The 22,032-nt window shown below is 39.5% G+C and overlaps 1 protein-coding gene across 2 annotated transcripts in view; it reads right to left on the bottom strand.

The window, feature by feature from the left end:
* The window catches only part of CDYL (chromodomain Y like), a 107,011-nt gene that overhangs the window by 25,446 nt on the left and 59,533 nt on the right, over nucleotides 1-22,032 (bottom strand). The gene's annotated exons all lie outside the window — the stretch shown is intronic.

Genomic DNA, 22,032 nt, shown 5'->3' with positions numbered 1-22,032 from the left:
GTTTAAATAATATACTGACTAGTAGATAACAAGTAGCATTTTAAGCCCCCCCACTGGCTGTGAATCTATCTTCTAATATTTCAATTACATGGCTACAAAATCCACCAAGACTGGGAACTACTTTTGCAAACATAAGGTGGCTTGTAGTTTAGAACCAATCTGTGGACTAGTTTATTTTTACAGTAGAAAACAGCCTGTGATGTAAACTCCTTAAACTTTCCCAAACACAAAAATAATGAGAAAAACTGTTGCCATATCCGAAAGAGAAATACAGTGCATTTCGTTGCTGCCATCAACTTGTACTTTAATCAATGTTTAGCAAAGGAATGAGAGAAGTTGTCACAGAAAAGAAAATGGAATAGAAAGTGAACAGGATGTCCCGCTGAGACACAACCTACAGAGGGAGGTGGGAGGTAAAACCACTGAGGCTGCCACAGTCTGCAGTGGGATGAAGCATGAACAGGGACAGTCAGAGAAGCGTGACTATTCATCACCTCCTCTTCACAAGCAGGGACTTCCCTGCCTGCTAGGTCCAGGCAGCATGAGTTTTGACTATAATAACTTCTAGAGTAGATTGCAAGGAATAGGAAAAGAGACTAAAGTTCAAGCTGAGGATCTACAAATCAGTCTAAAAAATGCTTCAGTAAGCCCCTGGAAAATGTTGTTAGAGAGTGCCCTGACATCTCTGAGAATTATATTAGTGCCATATGTACTCAAAAAGCCGATTTAGGATTATTTTGTTGCCAATTTTGTCAGTCTTCTGAAGGACACAGAAAATAGTGAAACAGACACAGTCTCTAAAGCTGTTGGGAAAGTTGTCTTCCCTAAACTAATGGCTGTGGCAAACAGCAGACCTCATTCCAAAACACACTTCATTCATATGCCATGACAGGTTGCCCATGTAGATGTGGTACTTCGGGACATGGCTTAGTGGTGGACTTGGCAGAGCTGGGCTGAGATGGTCTTAAATGCCCTTTCTAACCTAAATGATTCTATGATCACCAGCCCATAAAACAGCTTTGCTTTCAGAGAGGGACTTGCACTGTGCCAACTTGGGGTGGTTCTATCACAACTGCTTCTCTCCAAGACAAGTTTTTCACCATGCCTCACTCTGTGTGTAACAGCCAGGAGGCAAAGCCTTTCCCTTCCTTTCAGGATGGTTAAGGTTTAAAGTTCAAAACTATCTGTTCCTTTTCATCTAGCTCATATATGTTCCCTGTAGCATATGAAAACTGAATATGATGACCATGAAGTAGGAATCAATCAAAAGCAGAAGGGGGTAAATAATGGATTTTGGCTCAGAGGGTAAACTGGAAACACAAAAACAAACCTAAAAGGGTGGTTCTTTTGTTTTGAGATGTAATCCTTCTATGTAACATCTTTGAAACTGTTCTGAACCAAAGCAAAAATGCTGCTTCAAAACAAAGTCAGATGTGCATTTAATAAATGGTACTAATTTATAAATAGGATTCTACTCTTCCCTGTTCTTTACTTTTGTTGCAATTTCTATTGTTAAAAAGAATGTTGCCTGTATACATTCAGGAATAATACAATTATAGCACTTATTACGAGAGCTAATGCAATAGTTTTAATTCTTTTTCTGTATAAACATGAATATGTATTCTTCACGTTACTTGTAGCAAAGATAAATAAGAAACATAATAAAATTTGCAAACATTAACATAGCAGTTAACTCACTAGATTCTCCTTGAGGAAGGTTAAAATTGAAGCAGAACAAACCTAGCACTGTATCCTACAGGTCAATTTAAAATTGATCATAACTTCAGTCACACATGTGTTTAGCTGAAAGACAGAAATGATTTAACTGAAAAGATTTTTCCTTTGTGTGGTAGAGAGAAACCAGTAGCTTGAACTCAGGCCTGTGTTGTTTCAAGATCACCCTTTGAAAGTGATTTCATTCTGCTTTGGCAACTTAAAAAACTACACATGTCAGTGGTCACAACACAATTGGAAACAACAACTTCTCGTAATTACTTTCCTTCCAAAAGCATCCCCTCTCCCAGTCAGGGTTCAACTACAAAACCCAAAGCATTTGTCTCACACAGGCTCACTAGTGAGCTAGTGCTGATGGCCCTGTACAATCACACTACGCAACGAGGCAAATAACCAGCGCCCAGAAGCAAAAAAAGTGAAGTACGGTCCATTTAAAATAACATACATCCACTGTCATGTATTGAAAATCCACTTTATTATATGCCCAAACAATGCCTTTTAATGCTCTGATACAACCAAACACTTCAATAAGTAAATTCAACCCAGATTCTGAAAGAAAAATGATATTTCCCTCATTTTTTAGTCTTCACAGACAAAAAAGGGTCAACAGCAAACAAGCATTTCCAGAGACATGCATATTATTTTCATTGATACATTTCCTCAATAAACTCTTTTCCACTACACCCTTGACCAGCTAGAGTTATCAATACTTCTGTTGTCCCAAGGGCATCTACAAAAGCAGATGGCATTCTGACTCTATCACACTGCCTAAAACACCTTCTGTTCCACCAGATGACCCTCAGAGAGAACTTACCTCCATTTTGCAGTTCCTTGCTCTTGCTCCTGCACAGTGACACAACAGTTACTAGCCTTTTTACTAGCTGGCACATTCTTTAACCCCAGAGCTACAGGTGTTTCCCACTGACTCTGATGGATTCCTCTGCATGTAAAAACAGTTTGAATCAACAACAGCATCTGCAGAGCAGTCTGGGGGAGGAGGAGGATGGATCAGATGACAAAGGTCTTTTCCAGCCCTATTTCCTAGTATTCTGTGATGCATATGTGATTACACTATGCAGCACTTTTGCCTTTTTTTCCCTGACTGAGGGGCTTTTCAACAAACTGGAGTACCAAGATAAGGTACCTGGACCCACATCAGGTGCAGATTAGCAAACTGTGGACAAAGACAATCAGATTCTTAGCTAACTGCTGCTTTCCGATCTGATGTCTGTGTCCTTGAATCAACCCTGGAGGGAAAGAATCCTCTTTCTGTGGAGCCGCCTGAATATTTGCCTGGGAAGCCATCAATGTAGCTCCAATGTATATATCTGTACCTCTGCCATAAAGTTTAGGATCTCATGCTATGTAAGGTCTTTGTAAGAATGTTTCTATGGATTGCAGTCTCCACTCTGAACTGATCATTTCTGCAATGAGGTAAAAATGACTCCTGTTTTATACATTTTATACATTATTCGTAAAATACTTCCAAATCAGGAGACTATGACTGGGTACAAGAAATGATAGCCTTCTAACAGTTTCAAAATAATGATGAGAAAGATAGCCTGTGGTAAGAGGGACCTTCTAAATGATCTGATTAAAAATGACAATTTAATTTTTCTTCAAGGGTAAGGAACATGAACGGTCATTCATCAGGAGAAACTTTTAATCTCCTTGGTATCAGCACAACCAAAATACTATCTAAATTAAATATGGGTGCTATTACTGGATAAACTTTGTGCAATACCTTTTGGACTGCCCAAGGGAGTTTACAGCTAACGCTAGGAATCATTCTCTGAGATGACCTTCTGCAATGCTTGGTATTAAACTAGAATTTGGCACAGTTAAAGCTAAAGAAGTAAAGCCAGTTTGACTCCTCTAATATACTGGCATTTAAGCGTGGACCATAATAAAATCACCTTTCCCCAATGTGTAGGAGTCTGGACTATATGATAAAACAATAGCAAGAGTGGACATAAAGAATTCAAGAGTACTATGCTTCCCTGACTTACCGCACTTATTGAGGTGCACAGTTAACTTTTTGAGAGTATTTTTTTCCCTTTTTTGGGAAATGCTGTTTTGTCCAGCGTTGTCCACTGTTACTAGTTACTTCCAAATGCTGAAAGTTAACTGATCATACAAAGCTTCTGGGGGGAAGGGGAGGAGGGAAATTGGGTTTTCTATGAGTCTCAGCCAAAGCAAAGTCAGTTCCCTCTTGAGGGCCTGCAGGTTCCTCTTTTTTTTTTTCTCCCTTAAATCAAGGAATACTTTGTCAGGAAACATCAGCATTAACCAAAAGAGTGTTCAGTCACTAAACAAGAGTTGAACAAGGGTCTTTCCAGCCTGGCAGTGCTTTTGGCCATCTTCCAGTTTGCAGCTGCTGTCTCAGGCTGGCAGGCAGGAGATGGTGGGCTCCCTGCAGGGCAGGCACAGAAAGGAGGCAGCAAGGGCATGGAGCCACTCTTGTACAGGGAAGCACAGGGTTACAGTACTGAAAGATAGAAAGGCTCATGAAATTCATCAAGAAGGAAGGAGATGGGGGAAAGGAGCTGAAGCAAAAAGAGCCCTTGAGCGTTTGCCAGGACAGGCAGCCACAGCTGGCTGCAATTTGGTGAGCAGCCCCTTCTCCACCTGGTTTTCCCAGACTGAGCTCAGTTGCCCCAGGTCCAGCCATCATAGTCCTCCCAGAGCAAAAGGAGACAGTTACAAAACTCAATCCTCTCGGGGGAAAAAAAAAAAATCATCTTTTTAAGGAAGTCCATTTCTACTATTTCCATGCTGAGGAGATCCACTCACTGAAAAGGAGACTGCTTCCTCTGCTGTTAGCATCATGTTAGTAGGAAACATCTGCAGGCGTCGTTACATTAATTTCCAAGCCAGAATGTGTTCATTGTAGGCAATCTTCAGGCAACGTAATGGATGAAAAACAAAGAGGGTTTTGCTGAGTGTGCACACAGCCAAACGTTTTTAGAAAGACTGAAAGGGTGGCCAAGTCTGAACGGATTATAACATGATAGCAAAAGCACATCTCTGACATACAGGCCAAAGCTCTGTTAAATCGCAAATCATTGCACAAAGGCTTCTGTGAGGAGCAGATTATCGGCTCCACTGCCTTTGACAGCTGAGATATTCAGAAAGCAAACTGCAGAGAAACATATGACATTCTCAGGATATGGGAATTCCTGACATCCCATACATTTTTTGCCATATAATTCCCTCTGATGCAAGCCCAACACTCACTGCAGAACTTTCTGCTATTGACCTTTTCCTTTCCCTTTCCTTTATTCTCTGGAAATTCCTTTAAGTTTGGAAGATAGCTAATGAGCCTGAGTTTTTTGCGCTTCCTCTTCCCAAAAGGCTAAAATCTCAAGCCAATAAAGTTTCATCACTCTCCCAAAGTTTAAAGTAAGTAAGTACTTACTTACATACTGCAAGTAAGATGGCTAAAAAAAATCCAGCCCCAACAAATGTGACATATAACAGCTTCCTGTTACATTTCCAATGAAAAACTAACCTTAGACATTGCATTGAAAGTTAGCCTGTGTGAACATACACACACTAAAAGTTCTTTGTAAACCTTTTTTTTTGTTTTAAAGATTACTTCAAGGAAAGGATGTTCCTTTATCTATCACAGTAGGAGATGTTAATTTGCACTGAAAAGTGTTCCTTCTCATCTGTATAGCAAAGCTGCATTTATGATTCAAGAGGATTAATTTTTTTTAAATTCAGTTTATGTAATTTTTTTTGTCAGTGTAATTGATTCTTTTACTATGTGGATTTTAGTATTAAACTTCATTGAAGCAATTTAACATTGTCTTATCTAATTTACATCTATAACCTGTATTTCAAAAATAGCTTTTGTTATCTCTCAGCAAAGACTTGTTTCTTGGTTAATTTAACAATGTGACCACATTAAGATGTATTTCCTTTCACAAAATATGACAAAGTACATATTCTTAAGTATTACTATAATATAGCAAAAGTGACATATAATCAGATGCAAACAATTAGAAGCACATAGACATTTTTCTGCATATATATATTTATCCCAAACTTGATTTATTTTGAAAATCAGTCATTCAAATCAAGTATTCACATCCCTATTGAAAGTTCCAACTGCTGAAGTTTCACAAATAAATAAAATAATATTTAAAACCCTATTTAAGAGTAGTCCATGAGCACATACGTGAGAATTAGAGCAAAAAGGGCCAGTGCAACTTGCCAGAACACAACCTCATGAGGGGGTAAGAATAACAACATTATGGCAGCATCAAGGTTATGACAATTTTGAACACTACAGAAGTGGAGAAGATAGAATATTACTTCTGTTGTGCTGGCATCAACTGCAATAAAATTACTGTAACAGAATCCTGGGTATTTCAGGCAAACACATTTGGTAAAACAGCATGTTTGTCTATGGAATTCCATTGGTTTATAACAATGTACAATGTTTTGAGAGAGAAATACACAGACAAAGAAAATAAATACCTTCTAAACTTTAAAATATTTGTCTTTAGCTGTTCATCTGTTTAACAATTTAAAATATCTAACAATAGTCGCAAGAGGAAAAAAACAAATATAGTCCCTAAACCAGCCACAAATACTGACATCCTACAGAAATATGAATATTTTAAAGATGGAACCAAGACAAAACAAAGAACACCCTTCTGTAGGCCTTCATGATGTAACTGACTGACACAAAAAGGGGACTGTGGAACAGCAATCATCAGATGAAGCCCGTTTATCTTCTGCTCAGGAAACTTAGGTAGGTTTGAGGGAATAAGCTTTCAAAGCAGGAAATGTTTTAGGGAATTGCACTCAGTGAAGCTTGTGGTACCCTTATTTAATGTTCCTTGTTGTCTTACGGATTTTTACTGCTTAAATCGTTTCAAGTAAGCTAGAAATCAAAGACTAACATATTCTCTGCAGGTTTCATTTCTATCCCGCTACTGTTCCCTATGACTTTTCACTCACAGCAACTGCATAACTGTGTTACACAGTGAGGGCCAAAGACAGGGACTAACCAAAAGAACTCAAGAAACCTCTTAGTATCAAACTGCAAACTCTTGCTGTGGGGATTGTATTGAAAAGTTAAAACAGGAGGGCTGGAAAAGTGAAGATAACATACAGAGAAACAAAAAGTATAAATCTGAACTCAGTACTAAGATAACACATAATGACTTTTTTTTGTTTGAGTACCAACAAGCATGGGACAGTATTATAGTATTTGCCTCTACTGTAAAAGAGTAAACTCACTTTAAAGAAAAAAAAAAAAAGAAAAACGTGTTCCAAAAATCCCCAGAAAGACATCCACGTCTTCATAAGTGAAAAGCAACTTTTTATTAAAAACACAAAATAGAGCTTTGAAGAAATATTAACTCTATTATGGAAAGATCAGAGCATGGTAAACCATCTGAACTATTATAAAGCAATTAAACTATAAGAAGTATGTAGCTGTAATTATGAGAGAATCAGACACATGCCAGTGACCTTAAAGAATATTCATACTGGAAATGAGTAAAAAATCTCTGTAAGAAAGAATAAATCCATATACTCTATAACATCAGATGAGCTGATGAGCTATGTGATACTGAAAGAGTACTATGTCCTTGGCATTTGCTTATTTTAAGCCAAAAATTGAAATCTCAGGAATACTACAACTAATTATCCATTACTGCAAGTTACTGGAAGAAGTTTATAAAACTGTTAACTTTATATTCTGTAAGGTAAACAAGATGGCTCTACCTTCCCAGCTGGAACCATCTATTTTATTTATATTACGTACTGAAACAAGGTCCAGAAAAGTAATTTCAGATGTGAAATGGAAAAGCACTGATGAGATGCTCTCAAAAGACAGTGAACGGAATCTCTCTTTTTTTTTTTTTTTAAACACTGTTTTATAGGCCACAAAACATCTAATCATTTGCTATCATGCCTTTCTCCCACCAGACTGAATTTTCCAAGATTCACATGAGAAAATCATGAGAAGACTAAAAGAAAGAGGCAGTAAATGCCCTTAATGTTCATGAATGAAATTACTCTTCACTGTGCATAACTGCCTTCATAGAACTTAGGGATTTAGATCAGCCTGATATTTCTGCAGCACTTACAACCAACCTAAAGAGCTGTCTTAATGACTTCACGCTGAGCTTAGGTCCCTGGCATGACCAGACAGTGGAATAGCTGAGAAGCAGAGATTTTCTATGTACTTATAGACACAGTCTCCGGAGATCTTATTATCCCAAGCTTTAATACCATGCCAAAAAAACAAACAAAAAACCCCCCAACCAAATAATAAAATAGAATAAAACACCACTACCTCAAGTTTATCAAACTGTGTTGAGCCTAAATGTACAGCAGAGATACGGAGACTCTTACATCTTAGAATTAATCATGTTATTAATTCAGAGCAGCAGACTCAGACAATGAAATTTGAATTCTCCCTAACTTAGGCAAAAAAACCCAAACCACTTGATTCCACAATCTGAACAGTAGAATTGCCACAAAAATTTTGTGGGCAAAAACCTATTATACTGACAAAAAAACCCAAATAATGGGGCTTAAAGCATATTTCATTTAACTGAGATATAGTAACCACCTCTCCCCCCTTCTTATTTATTCACAGATTCACAGAACAGTTAAGGTTGGAAAGGACCTCTGGAGATCACCTAGTCAAACCCCCTGCCAAAGCAGGGTCACCTAGAGCAGGTTACACAGGAATGTGTCCACATGGGTTTGGAATGTCTCCAGGGAAGAAGACTCCACAACCTTCCGGAGCAGCCTCTTTCAGTGCTCTGCCACCCTCAATGTAAAGAAGCTTTTGCTCATGCTGAGGTGCAACTTCTTGGGTTTTAGTTTACGGCCATTGCTCCTCATCCTCTAGCTGGGCACCACCAAAAAGAGTTTGGCACCATCCTCTTGGTACCTGCCTGTGAAATATTTAAATGCATTGATGAGATCCCCTCTCAGTCTTCTCTTCTCCAGACTGAACAGGCCCAGCTCCTGCAGTCTCTCCTCATAAGAGAGATGCTCCAGACTCCTCATCATCTTTGTGGCCCTTTGCTGGACTCTCTCCAGTAGCTCCTTGTTGTTCTTGTACTGAGGAGCCCAGAACTGGACACAGCACTCCAGATGTGTCCTCACTAGGGCCAAGTAGAGGGGCAGTATCGCCTCCCTCGACCTGCTGGCCACACTCTTCTCAGTGCACCCCAGGATACCACTGACCCTCCTGGCTGCAAGGGCACACTGCTGGCTCATGGTCAACTTGTCATCCACCAAGACTCCCAGGCCCTTCTCAGCAGAGCTGTTCTCTAGTAGTTAGCCCGCAACCTGTACTGGTACTTGGGGTTATTCCCTCCCAGGTGCAAGACCCTACACTTGCCCTTGTTGAACCTCTTTAGGTTTTTCTCTGCCCAACTCTCCAGCCTATCAAGGTCCCACTGAATGGCAGCAAAGCTTTCAGGTTTATCAGTCACTCCCCACTCCCACCTCTCACCCCCTGTTTTGTATCGTCAGCAAACTTGCTGAGTGTACATTCTATCCCTTCATCCAGGTTGTTGATAAACAAGTCAAATAAGACTGGATCAAGTACTGATCCCTGGGGAACACCACTGACTACAGGCCTCCAACTGGATTCTACCTATATTATTACCTACTGACCACAAAAGCTCCCAATTAGTTTGGATATATATTTCATCGGTAGCAATCCTGTTCTGTAAATTTACAAGGCTGGAGTCTCTGAAGCAGTGATTCCAGAATTGGGTATCAGTGTTCAGAATTTAGGTAATTGGGTAATATTAGACACACTGAATGTTATACACAATTAAGTTCATCTCCACACCATTTCAAATACATTTCTAGTGCTACATGTACGTATCACCACAAATTGCACTATCAAATAAATATACAAAGATTTCTCTTTAGAAAATCCACATTTAAGAATTCTACTGTGCCCCTTCCCTCACAGGTGCACTAGAAGGAAGCTATACCAGTACAGCCTTCACGTAGCAGTAGCTAGTAATTTGCCACTGACAAAAGCTAAAGTAAAGCTGCAATTCTTGTCAGTCTGTAAACAAAGAGAAGTTTCTCATTTGGACACTGAGCCAGGACACCTTTTCTGTCACTGTCCAGTGTCAAAAGTATCACTCTACACTCCAAAATTTCTGGACTACTGTATCTTAGAAAGTATATTGCTCTTGGAGGTATATTGCCTCTTTCTTCTCGCAAAATGGTACCTCTTACAGAATTATAAAGATCCTTGTAAACATGCTGTGACTGAACTGTAGACTATATTTAAAAATGAACTGTAGACTATATTTAAAAATTGAGATGTGCATTTTTAGTTGTCATACTCTTGCACAAACATTTGAAATGAGGTGGTCTTTACTGCTACCTTGATGAAAAGAAAATATAAAGGACAAAACCTATCAATATTTTTCTTAAACCCAGAGAATTTGTCTTTAAATTTAACCATAAAGTATTCTAATCCTCCTCAGTGGTGACCCTGTGAAGTTGGTTCTTAAAAAGCCTGAGGTTGCATTTACCTTGCAAACAAGAAAAAGCCAACACAGGCTAGATTTGTCAACTTTCTAGAATATGTTTAAAACCAGTAGGAGTCAAAGGTTTTCAAGAAAGTTTCAAGGTCATGCTTCATTGCTTATGGCATTAAATAGGTCTACAAAAAGAATTTTAACAGTCTTAAAGTGAAAAGCATGTAGGGTACAAGGACAAGTGGGTTTTTAGAATAAACATGTGGTTTCTTTAAGCCTGAGACAGGAAGCCAGAGCCTGGACAGGAAAAGTTCTTAGGAGAATTCACTTAACTAAAGCTCTGCCAGTTTATAATTAGTGACTTCACTCATTATGCCTTTTTTTTTCTTAATCTTAACCAGGTATTTGAGAAAAAACATTTTCCATAATTCTGTACAGTTAGCAAACAAAATGGAACTAGAAGCTGACTTTCTTGTATTATGTCAAGCTAGGAGTGATAAAATCACTGTGGAAAGTCATTATTTCAGTACATATTCTAGTATTACATAAATTTGTGAGATATTCTGAGAATGTGTATTTTCCCCTAACCTCTGAATCACAACCTTAATTTAAATGAGCTGAAGCCCAGTAACAAGGCTACTAATTCATGCCCTTAGAGTCCAGGTGATCTATAAATCATTTACCTTCACAGAGAAAAAGAGATCAAAATAACCATGGCACCGTTTTAAAAGAAAGGATGAGGATCACTGCCTGAAACAAAGACAAAACATAACTGTCTGGTTTTACCTACAAAGTCACAGCTCAAAGAGTGGGAAATATGTGGGAAAATAAAGGATTGTGACTGTGGTATGAGGAGGAACAAAACTCAGATTATTCAAATGTAGTGCATAATTTTTTTGGAAACTCTGGAGATAAAAATGAAAGTGCAACTGATTCAGCAGTGCCAACTACTGAAACTGGAAGTCACTGAGCAATAAAAGAGTCAGTGCATTATAAACATGGGGAAGGATTCCCATGGAAAAGAGCATCACTGCAAATCACTCCTTCACAATCAATGCCTAAAGAACCTATTACTGAGTTCCTTGGTAAAAACATGTAGTTAATGCTACCAAAAGGGTATTAGACCAACAAAGTACAACACTAAAAAACATAATATTAAAATAAATGTATGCGTGGAGAAAAAAAAAATTTAAAAGTAAGAAAGAAGGGAATTTGCTGCATGTTGCAAATATAAGCAAACATCACCTGACCAGACCGAGCAAGCAACGCATAGCAAAGACAAAATCTACAGATCTTGGGTTGCTAATCTCCAGAGTGATCTTTAAAATCTGATAGGCAAAACATTTAGAATATCTAACTGATTCAGGAATAGCACACACTGTGATTTACAACACCTGATCAAAATTTGAGGCACTCATAAATTAAAGCAGCCCAAGGTTACATGTGATAGCAGGATGGAGAAACCTCACTTGGGGTTGTCCTGTTGACAGCTAAGAGGCTGTCACCACATGCAGCCCAAGCAGAGGTCATGCAAAGAGAGGGGGAGAGGGGACCACAACTTAACAGCACATCACAAGGCTACTCCTCTCTACAGATGAATGCAGCCCAGTCCTGCATGGAGACAGCAAAATGCTGAGAATTTCTGGTGCCACTCAAAAAACCACAACCACAATCTAGGAAACTCACTGAGGAAGAATTAAAAAGGGGAAAAAGGAAAAAAAAGAAAGAAATACATTTTCTTTCCACAGTGGAATACATATTGGTGCAGTAGATGCAAATAAAATATTAAGCTGTGCAGCGAACAGTGTTACTTGTCTTTAGCACCTTTTCAGCTTTACAAGGATAAAATTAGGAAGTCTTCAGAATCTAGAAAGTCTCAGAGGTGCTAATGTCACCCCTACGTTTGAGAAATAGCAAAACAAGGTTAGGAGATCTCAGAAAGTAGTCACAGTTGCTGGGTTAGACAAGTCATATGGAAAAGGCATGCTGTGACAGACCAGGAGGGTTACTGGGCATTGGCTACAGGTATAGATGGGGGGGCAACACTGATGCAACCCCCCCAGTTGAAATATTATGTTTCCACCTATAAACATATTTGGACCACTGCTGTTATTTTTTCAATAAAATTTTGTCTCCTACTCTTGGCCACCCAATTTTGAACAGACATGATCTCCACTCCCTCAAAAAACCACAACACAAAATCACCACCAGCACAACCACCTCACATACTTGCAACCAACCTCTGCAGGTTCCTTGAAATCAAGTAAACCATTTAGTGGTAAGGGGGAAAGGGAAAAGAAAAAGACAGAATAGATGGTTTTGACACTGGTGAGAAAACAAAGAATTATTCTTTAAGGGTAACAAGCACTGCAAGGTGAGAGAAGCAAAGTATATGAATAATTAAAAAATATATGAAGAAATATTATTATTAACACACTATCAAACTAAAAATACTTTTCAAGGCAAAGGTCTGCCTTTGCCCTAATTCTTGTCAGTACTTTTTAATCAAGACTTATATAATGGAAGAGAAACTGTTCATGAAATGAACAGATTACATCAAATTGAAACGACTGCAAAACTTTAGAAGGGGAATATCACATTTCTAAATTATATTGCTGAATTTGGAAGACAGCTTGAAAAGTGTATTTTTACTTGTACGGAAGAAAAATAAAATGCATTAAAAACATATATAACAGACTATGGATCAGGAAAGTTTATTGGATAATAATCAATCATGATGTGTACATCCATTAACAATGTGGTGTTAAAACAAAGGCAAAGCTCAATTCTGAGGCACATTGGTAAGGAAACTTGACATGTGCAAGATGATGATACATTCTGCTAAGTATCTGCTGAAACAATCCAGTTTTCAAAACTGTACCTAAAAAGAGGTACAGTTCGTGGTTGACCAACAATGGCAAGAGATTTAAAAACAATACTTGAGAGGAAAGATTAAAAAAATACGGTCTCTTTAGTCAATAAGAAGTAAGTATGGAGATCTGACAGCTGTTCTACAGCATGTGTAAGTCAGATATTAATTGTTCCTTGGAAGAATTACCACTGAATTGGCTAGACCTGTATCTATTAAAATAAACTGCAGGGAAAAAAAGTGGACTTTTCTAATCAAAGCAGTATGAAAAGGGAGTTAAAGATGGTTTCATTCCCATTATGGAGGTATTTTAAGAAGAGGTTATACAACCCCTGCCTTGGAAAACACTTGCTCAATTTTGCCTCAGTACAAGTATGGACTAAGCTGATCAACATCTCCTTTAGTCAAAGCTGCAGCCCTAACAACATCCCTGAGGTGTTTTTTTTTAAGAAAATCTACTTTCCACATGCATAGTCCCAGTTCCAATGCTATCGTATTTTGAACAAAGGCCAATATTTATTGCTTCAGTGACATGTTGTTCTACACAGCTCTTCAACTTAAGATGTTTGGTATTTCTAAATGGAGAAAAAGTGTTGGAGTAACAGGCTTACTATAAACAGATACCATCTTGCTCGTTTGAAGCTGTTGGTAGAAATCAGCACCACTGAAGACAGAGCCAATGTGGGCATTAACTCACTAAGAGATTTAAACCTACTTCAGAACACACACACACCATCTGGTAACAACATCTACTTGAGGAGCCCCAATTGATCTCTCAAATTCTCCAAATTTGTAACAAAGACTGTAAGACTACATGTTCAAATAATCAAATGATTCAAATATGACTAATACTTCACAATTATGAGGTCTGAATACAGTTTACCAGCTTAATTTGACTATTTGATGAGGTAAACGGGAGATTCTCAGAATCAGGTGCCTCTTTTCCCTCCAAAATCAGACTTCCAATGCTGAAGGTTAAAAAGTAAAAACTATTCCAATTTTGTTTCCTGTAGCATGTAGGATGGCTGACACATTAGAAAAAAGCACTCAATGAGAGCTGATGATCTTATGTCATATTTAACAACCTGACATACAGCATTGCAGAAGGATAACCAGGTTATTCTTGGAGATGCACATTAAGGGATGTGGGGAAATGGAAACTGTAACCAGTGAAATTCTGATACTAGGTTTAAAAAAGAGTCCACAAAGACGTAAGTCAAGAACTAAAACAAGTGTTCGCAAATGATGTGAAATCTCCATACTTGCAGATAATTTAAACAAGCCCTGAACAACCTTCACATGGATATCAAAATGACTGATGAGAAGTAAAACAAAAAAAAAACACAGAACCTTAAGCACAAGACTGAATCACAATCTTTTTCAATAACCAGATACAGCCCAATATATCCTGTTCATCGGACTAACTGTTTGATCTTCATAATTATTCCTATTATTAGAGCAGAGTAAAGAATAGGGGCATATTTACCTGTTAAATACTGTCTTTTAAAATTTGTTTAGCTCCTATCTTCCCGTGACCCACTATCACATTATTCTAAATGTCAAAAGGCAATTTTCTTCATCAAACAGTTTCAAAACTTATGACATTAGTCAGTCATACCGACTAATGGCCCAGGCCACATTTTGCTGGGTCTGAATTATAAACTTCTCATCTGAAGCGAAGTTTTGAGTCAGCTACCTCCATCCTTATCATCCACAGGGACACAGCTGCCAATGCAAAGAATGGAAATGGCTAAGGGAAATCGTCACTAAAAAGGCTCTGTATTAGCTTAGTTGAGATATAAAGCAATCCTTCCACTGCTGCAAAAGTTAAGAGGTTTCCATGTTCATATATTACGTATTGCCTGTATTTGAAGAAGCTGCTTAGTGACACTGATTGCTTCTATGAGGGGGGTAGCAGAGTGGTACATTGCATCAGGGTTATAAGCATCTCAAAGATTGTTAATTAGGGAACCTCAGAGTTATCTCTGTATTTCTACTCCTTGTAATAGGGACTTCTGCTCAGTGAAGATATCAGCTCTTGGTAACTCTCCCCACAACTTTACCAGATGTTTTTAGCAGTAAAAAAAGAAAAAAGAAACTTTTCAAAAGGTATCTAGAGCATGCTTCAGTAAGAAGCAGTTCCAGTTTCAAGATCCTCCTCTGCCCAGTGCCTGCTGGTTTCAGCCCCTGCTCAGCCCCTTTAAGTAGGCTGTCATAAATTAAAGGAAATGGACAGGAACAAGCAGCCAAAACCATGCAGTGATAAGCAGGACAGACAGAAGCAAAAAAGACATTGTGTAAGCAGGTGTAGGAAGCACTTCTACTTAATGTTTAACCACAGTACTTAATGGGGGGAAAAGTATAGCTGGCTTGGGCTAGGTTGCCTAGTAGAAATCTGTAGATGTATTTCTCCTTCCCTTCGAGAAAGTAGTATAGACTGAAGATTTTGAAAAAGCTGCATACAACAGACAAAATGAAACAGGAGAAGACACAGATGCAGGCACAGGAAAGACAACCCAAACAATTTAGAGAGAAAACCCCAATTTTTTTGCCAGGACTTTTCCAACATCTGAGAGGGCTCAGTACAGGGTTATTCCTGAAATCAACTTCAAAAAATTTTAAACTTTAAAAATATTTTCCTTACTTTTGCAGAACTTCGTAGTGTAGACAATGTAAGAAAAAAAATGCAATGTATTTCTGAGACCATCTATTTAAAATCTATTTGCACTGGATCTCTCTGGCTTGGACCTTCTGCAGGTACCTTTCCAGGCTACAGCTCAGCCTGACATATGTAAAATTAAAAAAAAATATCTCTGGTCATATGCTAATCTACAGACAATTGCAACAACCCCCCCACACACACAAAAAGACCACAACAAAACAACCCCAACCCTTTTTTGTTTAAGGGGGAAACAGCAAAAAACCCCTCATACTTCTCTTGTATTCATAAAGCCCATTATGCCAACTCAGCTTTCATATGCAAGAGAAAGCCCAGAGTTTATGGTGCAGAGGTCTATCAAGAAATTGTGTGAGCCTGCCTCTATTCTCTTCCTCAGTTGAGTAAGAGACTAAAGGAAGAAACTGCAAATGGTGAAAGCAAGCCCTTTATAAGGATGACCTCTGCTGAAGTTTTAATAACCAGCCTACACAGTTTTTCATTGTCAGCACACTCAGGCATTCAGGGAGGCGTAACAATCTGCATGGGTCTTGGTGGGAAGAGCAGAGGTTGCCAGAAGGAAGTGTTTGGAGGGCACATTACCAGAGCTAGGCTATGTGTACATGACTGAAACATAAGCTGCTTTTCTGCAAGCAAGCTCTTTTAATAGGAATCCAGTTTATTTATTTATTCAGAAACAGATGGCATCCTCTCAAGATGTTATGCAGAACATGACACACAAAACAAGTATTTTCATCCGAGCATATTTTTTCTAATCAACTCCCTGCTATTCATCATTAAATGACAAACAAAAATTTAGTCTCCAGAGTCTGGTAATACTCTAGGCTAACTGAAGCTAACTCAGGATGTAGCAGTAAGTGATGAAAAGTAATGACTTGTAATACACTGGAGTGCAGACTAGATGACCTCAGTGTCTTTTGACTTAAATGCTATACAAAAAAAGCATTCCAACTGCAAGGGAAAAAAAATATTATAAATTGTAGCCTCTGTGCTGATGAGCACATCTGATAGACAAGCCCCATGACCTATACTTACTCAGAAGTGCCCGGCACAGTTTTTTGTATTTATACAAAAGAGAACAAAAGGCAAGAAATCTTGTCAGAAAGAGTTAAGAATACTGCCATGCAATCATTGTATTGCAGGATTCTGTATGACATTGTTGATAGCTTTCATACCACGTTTTTATGTAATTCCTACTGAATCATGACCTTTAATCTCCATTCATTGTAAAGCCTAAGCCACCACTACAGAGACATGTAGAAGGATATCATGTTAAAGACAATGTTATCACTACATACAGACAAAACATAATTTAGAAGGAAGTTAAGTACTGTCAACTACTCCCCTCTCTCCTGACTCTTCATACTCCACAGCTCAAATCCCAGACTACTGTGTACCACCTTGCAGGTTTTCTTTTAATAGGGAAGTCATACATATCCAAGTGTATTGATGTACTGAGGTTCATTTACCACACGATAGTACAATGAAGTACACCAAAAGTGAGTCATGCTCTCATTATAGCCTCATACAACACATAATTAAAATATAAGGGACTCCCACAAAGTAAAGTAATTTTAGAATTTTCTGCATGAAGAATACGCATGGTCCTAATATTTTCCAATAATGTAACAATTTACTGGTTTTATTTTTAAATAAGAACACACTCAAAGAATAGTAATACCAACTCCAGGAATTTATATGTTATGCACTATGTCAAGGTGGTTCAAAATTTAGCAGTCACTGAAATCACATTCAGCTTCTAAGGTCCCTTTCCGCTCCTGACAGTGCTTCCAGCTTCTTTTCAATGCCTCCCCTTCACCCCTAACCAAGATCATCACCTTCCACTCTCTGTTCAAGTAGGTCCTTCTCACTCCTCTCCCATACAATAGCTCTGCTTTCTGTTTCTTCCACTGGCAACAGCTGCTCCTGCACACACCATCCAGACACTACTAAATCATCGCTGGAGAGCGGAGAGGCCTGGGAGAGCTGCTGCTGCCAGGCAGAGCACACAGTTGCAGGATGCATGGGACACCTACTGCTCCTAGCAACTTCCCTCCCACAAGCAGGAGCACATAGCCTGGAACCCTGAGAGGCAGGAGAAGGGAAGGACTTGAGGGCTTGGACTGCACTTTCTGTTCAAATGGTTCTCCATCTCTTTGGGAAAGGGCAGAAGACTCCCAGGATAGACTGTCTGGGACCAACTCTACCTGTGACGCGATTGTTGGGATGAACTGCTATATGCAGTTAAAGGTAAAAAAAGAAATTGTATCTTTTCTCATATTAACTGCATCACAAAGTCAGTTATACCCAAAGTTCTCATGATCAAGAATGATAAAATTTACAAAATTGTAGTTGTAGTAGTAAGAAATTCTTACACACTCTGTTATTTTTCTAAAGGTAAATTGAGTGGGTAAATCTAAACCAGTTTTAGTGTGAACACTCAATTTCTTACCAATTACTTACTCTCACTTTACTTTGTTGTGCCTGAACATGGGTAAAGAATAAAACTTAGGTTTTGTTTAGTTGTGTGTAATTCTTATTTGTAGAAGAATTCGACCCCTTATTATTTGAAAGATTTTGCCTAACTAAAGTGCCCTTGAGAAGATTAGCCTGCATCACTACTTTTCCCCTCTCTGCTACATCCAGATGGCTGAGAAGACTTAGCAGGTACCTAAATATCATTGGAGGTTACCAAGGAACATTGAAGCTTCAATGTTTCATATTTGCACAGTTTTTCTTCTTTAGTTTTTCATACTGAAGTGGGTTACCAGATGATTTCCAAGTATTGCCAGCCGGTCTGATTTTGTGTTCTCTTTCCCCTTTTGGGAAAGAGACAAGAGCTGTGATGATCACCAAGAACCCTAAGCTCTAACAGCTCCATATGAAGGACTGCCAAGCTTCAATATCCCCCATAGTCTGGCTCTCCCACAACTAACCCCATGAAAATCCAGCCAACTAGCAGCTCAACACTAGTGAAAACCTAGCAAACTAGCTAGTAAGAGCTATTCAGACCTGCCTGGACTTCTTAACCTTTTCCTCGGCCCCCTTCTTCCCCCCCCACCCCCCGCCCAAATTCTGAATGTGCATCTCACAAGATACTAAGATAAAAAGAAAAGGAAGGTTTTGGGGTCTGGGCCTCCTGCCTTGAAGTTAGCCATAAAAGCAACTTGCTGGGCCAGAGATTTCCTATGTTTTCAGAGATCAACCCGTTACTGTTCGTGAGGGTGAAAAAAAAAATATGGTTGGAGAAATGAATAGTTGCAGCAAATTATGTGACTTGAGTATACATATAAAAATGTGATAAATGAGAAAATAATTCCTTCAGGGAAGAGGAATGATCCTGCTGTTTTTTCCAGTACCATCACTGAAAAAGACAAAACCATCACCAATAAAAAGCATTTCCCCCTCATCTACTATAACTGAGAAATACCGTAATCAAGGTTTTTGGCTTTAGTGTTTTATTTGATCACTGCTGAGAATAAAAGCTAATTGGGATCCCTGTGCAAACTAGGGATCTTACAATTTACCCTCATTATGAAAATTCAGATGTGAAGGAGGGCATTACTTCCCCCATTAAGGGAAGACTAGAGTATACTCCCATTCTCATCCCTTCCTCTAATGGCTTTTACCCTAACTCTAGATTGTTTTCCATGAATGTAGATATTCTGTCAACAGAATTTCAATTGTGTATTTTTCTTCATAAATCTTCAGCTTGCTACACCACATTTTTAAATATGCAAATTAATTTTAAACAAATCAACTAAATGCCTAAGAAACTTCACCACTGAAACAGTATCATAGAACCATAGAATACCAGGTTGGGAGGGATCTCAAGGATCATCTGGTCCAACCTTTCTTGCAAAAGCAAGGTCTAGACAAGATGGCCCAGCACCCTGTCCAGCTTCAAAGTGTCCAGTGTTGGGGAATCTATCCCTTCCTTTGGGAGATTATTCCAGTGGCTGATTGTTCTCATTGTGAAAAATTTTCCTCTTATGTCCAATCTCCCCAGGAGCAACTTGTACTCATTACCCTTCATCTTTTCCATGTGGCTCCTTGTAAATGGGAGTCTCCACCTTTTTTGTAGCCACCCTGTAGATACTAGAACACAGTGATGAGGTCTCCCTAAGCCTCTTTTCTCAAGGTTGAACAAACCCAGTTCTCTCAGCCTTTCCTCATATGTCAGTTTGCCCAGGCCTTTGATCGTCTTTGTAGCCCTTGGACCTTCTCCAGCTGTTTTGCATAGTGGGGACCAAAACTACGCACAGTATTCCAGGTGTGGCCTGACAAGCATTGATTAAAGTGGAATAATGACTTCTCTATCTCTGCTGGTGATGCCCTTGTTGATGCAGCCCAGTATCCCGTTGGCTTTCTTTGCCACAGCAACACACCGCTCACTCATATTGAGCTGCTTGTCCATCAGGACCCCCAGGTCCCTTTCCACAGAGCTGCTCCCCAGCCAGGTAAATCTCAGGCTGTGCTGCACTCCTGGATTATGTTTTCCTCACACTTGTCCTTGTTGAATTCCACAAGGCTCTTGTTTGCCTGCTCTTCCAGCCTATCCAGGTCTTCCTGCAAGGTGGCTCTCCCTTCCAAAGTGTACACTTCCCATTCAGTTTGGCACCATTGGCAAACATCATCAGGGTACATTTCATCCCATCATCCAGATCACTTATGAGGATATTAAACAGTGTTGGGCTCAGTATCGGTCCCTGGAGGGCCCCACTTGTGGCAGGCTGCCAGTTTGAAGAGGAGCTATTTGCCACCACCCTCAGGGTGTGGCCCATCAGCCAGTTCCCCACCCAATGCATGGGACACCAGGCTCAACCATCACGCATTAGTTTCTTTAGGAGACTGTGGGAAACCGTATTGGAAGCCCTGAAGAAATCCAAGCAGACAATGTCCACTGCTCAACCCCCACATCCACTGAGTAGGCTACTTGGTTGTAGAAGGCAGTCAGGGTTTGCCCTTGGTGAATCCGTGCTGGCTCTTTCCAATGACATGCTTCATCTGACCCATGGTGGCTCCCAGCAGGATTCATTCCATTCGTTCCCCCTCCCAGGGACTGAAGTAAGATTCATGGGCCTATAATTTCCTGGATCCTCCCCTAAGCCCTTCTTGTAGATAGGGGTGACATCAGCCTTCTTCTAGTCTTCTGGGATATCCCTGATACCTGTGACTTCTCAAAAATTATGGAGAGCAGCCTGGCGGTGATGTCAGCAGCTCTCCTAACACCTCGCTTGGACAGTGACAGGGTTCACTGGTGTGTGTGGGTTGAGCCCCTGTAACAGGTCACACACCAACTCTTCCTTCGCTAACAGAGGGTCTGTGTTTGCATCCGCTTGAATTTTGGTTCCCAAGGCTGGGGGCCCAGCAGTGCTGGTAAAGTTGGAGAAGAAAGTATTGAGAACCCCTCTGCCTTTCCCACACTGTTGGTGACTGTTCACTTCTGTTTAACAGCAGGTCAGTATTTTCCTTTTGTTTCTGCTTGTTGTTTCCATACCTAAAGAACCTTTTCTTGTAGTTTTTGACATCTTGGGCTACTTTCAATCTGAACTGAACTTTTGCTTGTCAAGCTGCACCTCTGCACACCCTGTCAATGCCCTTGTAGTTCTCACTGGGTGTTTGTCTGCTTTTCCATCTATGGTATGCTTCTCTTCTGGCTTTGAGCAGACTCAGAAGCTCACAGTTAAACTAAGGGCATCTCTCCCTACCTCCCTCATGTTTAAAGGGCAAGAATGGTTTTTGTGTTTCCAGGAGAGCGTTCCTGAAAATCTCCCAGTACTTGCTGGCTCCTTTATTCTCCATGGAAGCTTCCCACAGAACCCTTCCCAGTCGAGCTCTCAGCGAGCTGAAGTTTCCTCTTCTAAAACTGAAAACATTTGTCTTAGTACTAACCTTCAATGTGTTCAGCAGGATCCTAGACTCCACAATATTTTGATCAGTGAAGCCAGGGATATTACTAGCAGAGATGTTACAAAGTAGTATTGCATTTCATTTGCTTATTTGTTCTATTCGGTCATTTCAGAGTATCTAACAGATGTGAACAAGACTGATTTGAGGTACAACAAACACTAGGCATAGCAGTGCTAGGATTTCACAGCAAATCCTGCAAAATCTAAATTTAAAAAAAAAAACAAAACACCAAATCGATTTCCCTACCTTACCTCACCTTACCCCTACAAAAACATTTTACTGCTAAATGAAGCCACAGTACAATTAGAGCAGAATTACAAGAGTATCTGTGAAAACTGGACAGACACCAAGGC

The sequence above is a fragment of the Chiroxiphia lanceolata genome, chromosome 1 (genome assembly GCF_009829145.1).
Source record: "Chiroxiphia lanceolata isolate bChiLan1 chromosome 1, bChiLan1.pri, whole genome shotgun sequence".
Taxonomy (NCBI): domain Eukaryota; kingdom Metazoa; phylum Chordata; class Aves; order Passeriformes; family Pipridae; genus Chiroxiphia; species Chiroxiphia lanceolata.
The sequence above is the reverse complement of the archived record's forward strand: the minus strand, read 5'-3'. Positions and strand labels throughout refer to the sequence as shown.